Here is a 7,835-nt window from a genome sequence, read left to right as displayed (position 1 = left end):
AATAAAATAATAGAGAATACAAATAAAATAATTTAAAAAAAAGTGGGGTTTTTTATTCCTGTAACCTCGTCGTGGTAGGCTTGGATACTGCAAGTGTCGAAATTTACAGGCTAATAACAGGTTAATTTTTGAAAGAATTTTAAAACAATTTAACATAACACCACTTAAAATTTTTCAATTAAATTCGTTTTTTATTTCTTTAAATAATATAAATGAAATAATTAAAATGATAGCCTTAGTTGATAGATAGGGCTCAAACTCGTTCCGTTTGATACCCATATTGTGATATTAAATAAGCATTAATTTTTTAATAAACGTAATTGTAACTTTTTAGAAAGGTGGCAACCCCACTCCAACATATTTTTTTTAATCTCTGCAAACGTTTCTAGTTTTACTATAGAAATTTAATTATGCTGTGGAGCTTTTGAATAATTATAGTTTCTCATTTATCTGGCAACCCTGATTTTTCTATTTTTTCCAGAAACTTTCCTCCGAAAATGCCAAGTAGAATGTGAGAAAACAGAATAAATCCGTTGATTTGTTAATACGTTTAAAGCTGTCAAAACTTCAAAAAATTCAATGTACGTGCCTTCTCGGATTTTTCATAATTTTTGGACACCTGGTACTTTTCTTATTACCGCGGATTTAGATAATAAGCTATACCGTCAACATTTTTTTTCCTGATTTTTTCACGTTTATATAGTCAAAAAACAATTTTGGCCACTTTTTCTTTCGTTTGGCCCACTGTGCACTGCCTCGCAAGTTTTGAAATTGTTTAGGTTTATAGAGAAATAGCCGGTCTGCGTTTACAAACACTACAAAAATAAATGAAATGCCTTTGGAAACTGTAGCTGGCAAAATTCTCTTATTTCACTTTAGGCGGAAAAACAATGTTTGCATTGCGTTTATTTTTCCATATTTTCCAATGCTGGTACTGAATATTTCAATAGTTTCTCACCGAAACGCTAACACTCACTCGCTCATACATACATATTTTTAATAGGCTCGGTCGTTATATGAAGGGAAAAATAGGCTCAATAATCTCGCTATGATTTTTACTGCTTTTCATAAAAAATGAGCAAATTTCATGCACGCTTTAAGACTCCATTTTGGGAAAAATATCAGTAACAATATTTTGTTTTTACTTTGAAAATAAAAATTGAAGGTTATGTCAAAAATTATTTTGTATGAAAAGTTCTAAAGAAAGTAAATACATATCATCTTTACCTTTTCGATAACACGTAATTATTGTGAGACAAAAAATTGCTAACTGTACGGAAATTTTTTTAATAAGTTCATCCATTTTTGCCGCGCCCATATATTTTATTTAAGAACAATTCCAAAAGAAAGTTCTAAGAGCATTTCTGTCAATTTTAGTACAAAGTTAGGTGCCAGATTGAAGGCTATCGCGCAGAAAATCATCGCATTGTGCTACATTTATTTGGAATATCCATGTTCAGCCTTGTAAGTTTGAGGATTACAGGGCATTAAAGTGCTATAGCAGGACTAAATTTCGATTTTTTTTTTTCAAAATATTTACAATCATTTTCTAACTGGCCTATTCCCACATCATTGACAAAATTCAACGTATGACTATGGTTATGATTACTGCGCCTAAAACATAATATAACATTGTTTCATCATTGTCTCGCTCTCAGTAGGTCATAACAATATCAATGACAGTTGTCATCATTAGAGCGCTTAAAATTAATTTGCGGCAAAGACAATAGTCAGCCGTTGAGTTTTGTCACTGGCGTGTGAATAGGGCTGTAAATTTATTGGCCAAACTTTTCGATCCACTCTAATGTGCATAGGGGCACTATTAACACCATTTAACTAAACACGAACTCACCGATGTTGATTGGTCTCAGTGCGAGTAACGTTGTATTGACTGATCAACTCATGTATTTACACATTTTAACCGGAAAATTGCCTATTGACATAATGGAAGCGTTCGCGCGGCAAATAACTTGAACAAGCTTGTAGAAGTTATTACGAAATCGAGAGAGCGCAATCTTGACATTCATTTGGAAGCGCTGCCCACTTGAAATAATTGAAAAAATATATATTATGTTTGAAATGCAACCGTTAACTCCAGCTGCCAGTAAAACTTGTAAATTTCTGCAAATTTCTGTTCGCGCAAACATTTTTTTGTTTCGCTCTTTGAGATAGTAAGTTACTTAGTTCTCTGGAATTTTGTTGCTTGCTAATTCTTGCTGACTTTCGAAACGAACGCGCTTAATTGCTAAACAATTGTCCACATTTTTTCAATAGATTACAACTTAGGCTCACAAAAGAAATAAAACTTTTAGTTGAAGAGACATGTTCTTTCAACTAGAGTTGCACTGAGAAAAAATCAAACAAAAATTGGTTAACATTGCCAAATTAAATCTTGAAAAGGAATGGAAAGTGATTTTTATTTAATATTAACAATGCCATTGTAGATATTTTCAACAATGATTTAGTTGTATTAACCACACTTTTGTTTACTTTAACCAGATTTTTGTTTGCCGATGTTGCTTCTGACTGCGTTTGAGCCCGGACCTTCAGGAAGTTAGCAAATAACAGCAAGCATCTCTACACGTTTAGCTACAGCCAGACATACAAATGTGTTTTCAAATTTTCAACTTGAATCACATTCCTTACAATCGGTGTATTTACCATGACAAAATCAAATAACAACTTGGTCAAAAAAACCATGTTGCTTTTAGCTCAGTGTGGCTTTCTATTTGACACAACGTTCCAGCCGCTTTTTGTTTATTCTGATTCGTATTTATACAGTGCTAAAAAAGAACTACATATCTAAAAACAGCTGCTAGGAACGAAAAGTTCGATAGACATTCCCGGTAATATGTAGAATTTCGACGAAAAATAAGAACGTTTTACTTTTATTTATAATTAGGAGTCTTTCATTCTACATACATACATGCATACATACTTGATTAATGAAATTTGCGGGAATAAATTTTTGGTTTCCCGTCAGCATTAGTCATTCTAATCATGCTCCGTTTAACACGCGTAAAAAAAAAATAAATCACCACGCACAATAAACTTATGAAAATAGTTTTTAACTTGTGAATACCGCTATTGAAAGTGGCGCAACTGACAGCTGCCGCTGCAGGAAACAAAGGCTCGCAATTTCACGCATAATTAAAATGATTTTGTTTTGTTATTTTGTACTTCATAAAATAGTTGTGTGCATTTAATTTTTTTCAACGTCAGACAGGAAAAATTTTGTGGAACATCGGTCAAGGTTTGAAATTTTATTACCAAGCGGCAGCTTTCGCCCAAAACCGGTGACTTACTTTAACGCACCGAAGCCTGTTTTCATTATTATTATATTTTATTTTTATTTTTTTCATTTTCGGTTTTGATTTTCGCCAACGCACTGCATTTAGTTATTTTGCAACATGCCCACTTATGTACGTATTTATGTACATATGTAACATATAACATGCGGCAACAATTTTGCCTCCTGCTACTGCACGTCCATAATTTATTGTATGACAATATTTTTTGGGCGCACATGTTTTGCATTGCAATTGCATAAAAACGCGTACACGCATGGGAAAGAATAGAGCAGAAAGCGATGACAGGCTCGTCATACAGTCGTTCATAAAAGTGAAGATACAACAATACATGCCGGTATTCGGCGGGTGCCATTCCCACGCATCTATCTAATGCTATGCACACTCATGCAAATCGGATAAGAATTGTACGAATGGCATCCGTCGAAAAACGGAATAGGCATGACAATTCAACTTTTTCTTACAAAAAAAAGAAGTAATTTTTAAGCAAAAAAACAAAACCGACTTCAATTCTCATATAAAAATTTAAGATCATCGTTAATTTCTTCATGATCCGATGATCGGACTTAAACCAAATTAGTATGGGTGAGGTAACACCTTTCCCTTAAAAAAAAGAATTATAGAAATCGGATAATGTGGGGCAGGCAAAGTTATGCGGTAAAATACATAAAAAAATATTGCGACGAATTGATGACCGTCTCCTTTTTGTGAAGTCGATTAAAAAACAAAAAAAACGGTAGGCCCCTCAGCGAAGAATATCTAGTGGGAGTTCCACAGAAGGAGGACAGTCAGCTTTTTTTTCGACTTTCAATGCTTTTCGGCACAAAAAGTGTCATATTTTGGGGCTGTACTTCACACTTTGCAAATATCGAAATTTCGTTTAAAAAAATCGCCTTGGAATTATCCCGAAAATGGTTGCTTTACTTTTGCGAAGTGCTGTACATTGTATGTACATATCTTCATACATTTCGTTGAACTCATAGCGTGAATTCTTGCGTTTTTCACCACCCACTGATTGCTGCCCAAACAGTGCGGTATTTTGAAATGCAAATTCTTGTATTTTTAATTGCTAAAAAAGTATCGTAAAAATTGCACAATTCCTACTTTCGTATCGTCTGATCTGGCAGTTGACCATTTAAGCCCTTGATTGTTGGATACAAGGACTTTGACACCTTGATTCTGCTTGCTGTTTTCATTTGAACTTGTCCTCGCCTCCTTCACACTTGGCCTTATTCTTGGCTGTCTGTAATTTTATGAATTGTCTACTTGACTTTTTTTACACTCTGCTGGGAGAAGGAGAGGCAGAAATTGAGAAGCCGCCACCACCCGAACCAACACTGGTGCTGGTACTGGTATCTTCGCAAGTGACAGGCATTTGAATTTCAAAATAAATTATTTTTTCTTGCTTTATTTACCAACAAAAATGCATGTTGGTTGTGAAGTATATGTAGATACTCACATATGTACGTATGGGCAAATCCGAGGAATAGTCAACCAAAATCGCAAAAAATGCAGGCAATTCGAATTCTCTCATTTTTGTATCAAAAAAGGCATCATATTGTACGTCAGGATTGAAGTGATTTCTGAAATATCTGAACAGTTCTTTTGTGTACATGTGATTTTGCATCCCTTTTCATCATATGGCCTCGATTGATGTCAACTTAAGGTCTCTGTTTTACTGCCTTAAAATTGTATGGAAATTTTTACAGCGTTTTTTATGTGTATTAGTTTTTATTTGAGTGTATTGAGAATAATCGCTTACTTATTCAGTAACGTGCGAACATAGATTTCGAAGGCAAATACACCGACATTAACTTGCATTCTGTTTTGTTCGCATAAGTACTGCTATAAACCTTCCCTTAAACCACAAAAAATTTTTAACTATTATTTTTGTCGTCCGAACGTGACTTGCTGTCTCCACAGGCAAAAGTTTTTATCTTGATAATGTTATCAGGCAAAATTTTACCAATGGAGACCGCATATTGCTCTTGGCAAGCAATAATTACCAGAGCTTTTATCTTGATAAATATTGCCAGCAATTTGGTAGTTTTACAGCTACATTTTCATATGCGCGATAACTTCGTGGCGGCAACATCATTGATATTTTAATATAAAACAAAAGTTCGGCTGTTTTCAATTAAAATATTTGTTATTATGTATTCGGGTGTGAAATAGCATACCGAAGGCTTATATTCAATACCCTCTATCTGCACTTTTCACAAAAATTAGACTTTGATATAAAAATCCACCTAAGACTTAACTATCATCGGTGATATTAATGCTGACCTTGTACATATAACGCTTGATAGAAGAATTTACTATTAAATTGCAAAGTCAGAATTAACATCAATGGTGACAGGTAAGCCACAGATGGGTTCTAACATCACAAAGTAGTTTTTGTGAGAATTGCAGATAGAGGGTATTGAATATAAGCCGTCAATATTTTTTTTTTTTAATTTTTTGAGTGATTAAATCCGGAAAAAGCCATCTTACAAATGCTTTTATCAAAATAAAAAATGCCCACGTACAAATATTGCCTCTGCTTGTCAGGCAATAAAAATGACGGTAGGCAAAAACTTTTGCCTGTGGAGACAGGCCGTAACGTCCGCAACGCTAGGATTTGCCCATATATATGTACATGCATATTTGCGCACAATTGTACAATAGACCCATATTTATATACATATGCGCAAAAACACGTGTTTGCAGCACACACAGCTCGAAATTCACTTCGATTCAACTAAAATTGCTTTGTTACAATTCCTAGGAATTATTGATTTAACACATGTTGGTTGCCATGCAAAAACTGTCAATTAATGAAGCATTTGGGGCATATTTAAAAAAAAAAAAGATTTAAATGAAAGCATTGCAAAAAGAATCGTCACCTGAAATGCAAAAAGTCGTAAAAAATATCGTAAAGTTGTAACTAATAAAAAATTCCAAATTCACTTTTTGATTGATATGATCGATATCATTCTCAATATTGGAGCATGTGTGTGCGTATTTATTCATAATTATCGATATGTTTATGACAAATCGATATCATTTATCGGGATATGAATGGGCAAACCAGAACTGCTCATCGCAATGTTTACTCTGAGTGAAACTGAAGAAACTGGACAATCCTCTCACAAACTCTTGAGGTATTCGCAATTATAAATCAATTGATCCTAAAGCCAATGGATAGTAAAGAAGGAAAATTATCGAGAGTCATATAGTCATAAGGTTAAGCAGAACCTGAAACCATCTTAAAAAAATTAAAACATCTCGAGAAATCACATCCATAGAAGGCTAAAGTTTGCTATATTATTCGCGCGCGTGCTAATAGAATAGTTCTCGACCGGATTTCTCCGGGTCGATGTGGTGGCATAGAACTGACTATAATCCCTGCAAAAATCTTTGGATCATGTAGTCTATTTGTGGTAAATTGGAGTACTTACAAAAGTGTTCCTCTGTCATGCTGTAGCGGACCAACTGGTGTCTCTGCGCTAGCTTATTGTTTGTTATCCGATCACTGCTCGTGTTTTAACGAAACGTGATTGAAGTTGAGCATTTGAAAGCACATTTGCATGTCTGGCTGTAGCTGAACGTGTAGAGATGCTCACTGTTAGTTCTTAGCTTCCAGCATGTTCGGGTTCGAATACCGTCAGAGGCAACATATAATTTTTAATTTTTGTCTTGGTTTTTATTAATTTCGAAAAAGTATTTGAGAAGTGAAGAACAAAAGCGTGTACAAACGAAAAAATATAGCAACAATGCCATTGTTATTATGTTGGAGTAGTTTTGTGCTACTCTGATGTAATGCGGGGATGGAGTATATGGTCCTGCCCTAGGACATCGCAATGTTAATTGGACCATATTTTTTATATGAATTGTGGTTAATTTTGGAGTACTCCTTGGTCCTTAGGGAGTACTCTTTACACGCATGCATGGAGTAGTCGCGATTTTTGCAGGGATGCTGAGAGTCGACGAGATTGTCTACAAATATGCAGGCATGAAAACTTGTTGGCCGAAAACTGTAAACCCAGCGGTATACTTATTTAGTTTTCACTCATCCGTGATGCCTTGGCGCATATGTATGTATGTACACTGAGGGAAATAATGCATACGTTTTCGGTGCCGTAATATTACGACCGTATCATACCGAACGCTAATAGCGGTACCGCTTTTATGTAAAGCTAAATGGACGTAACGTAACTATGCGCTTTTATGTTGTATAGGCATTCGTTGCTTTTCACAAAGTTTATTATTTAGGACTTCATCCTCTTCGGCCATCCATGCACTTTCCACTTTATTATTCAAAATTCTTAGAAATGTATATTTAATGGTGTTTTTTTTGGTCAAAAGAAGTGTAAACAAATTTTCTAATACACCGCTACAAATATGACGTTGCCAAAAAACGTTGATAAATAGTTATACACCGTCACTGTTGCCGTCAGAAATATTACGGTGCCGTCAAATTACATTACGGTGTGTATTGCCGTCATCTTAGTTGACATCTTGCAATATTTACATGGCAACGTTTTT

This window comes from Rhagoletis pomonella, unplaced genomic scaffold (assembly GCF_013731165.1).
Source record: "Rhagoletis pomonella isolate Grant_MI unplaced genomic scaffold, Rhpom_1.0 Rhpom_scaffold_00013, whole genome shotgun sequence".
Lineage (NCBI taxonomy): Eukaryota > Metazoa > Arthropoda > Insecta > Diptera > Tephritidae > Rhagoletis > Rhagoletis pomonella.
This window is presented reverse-complemented; position numbering follows the sequence as displayed.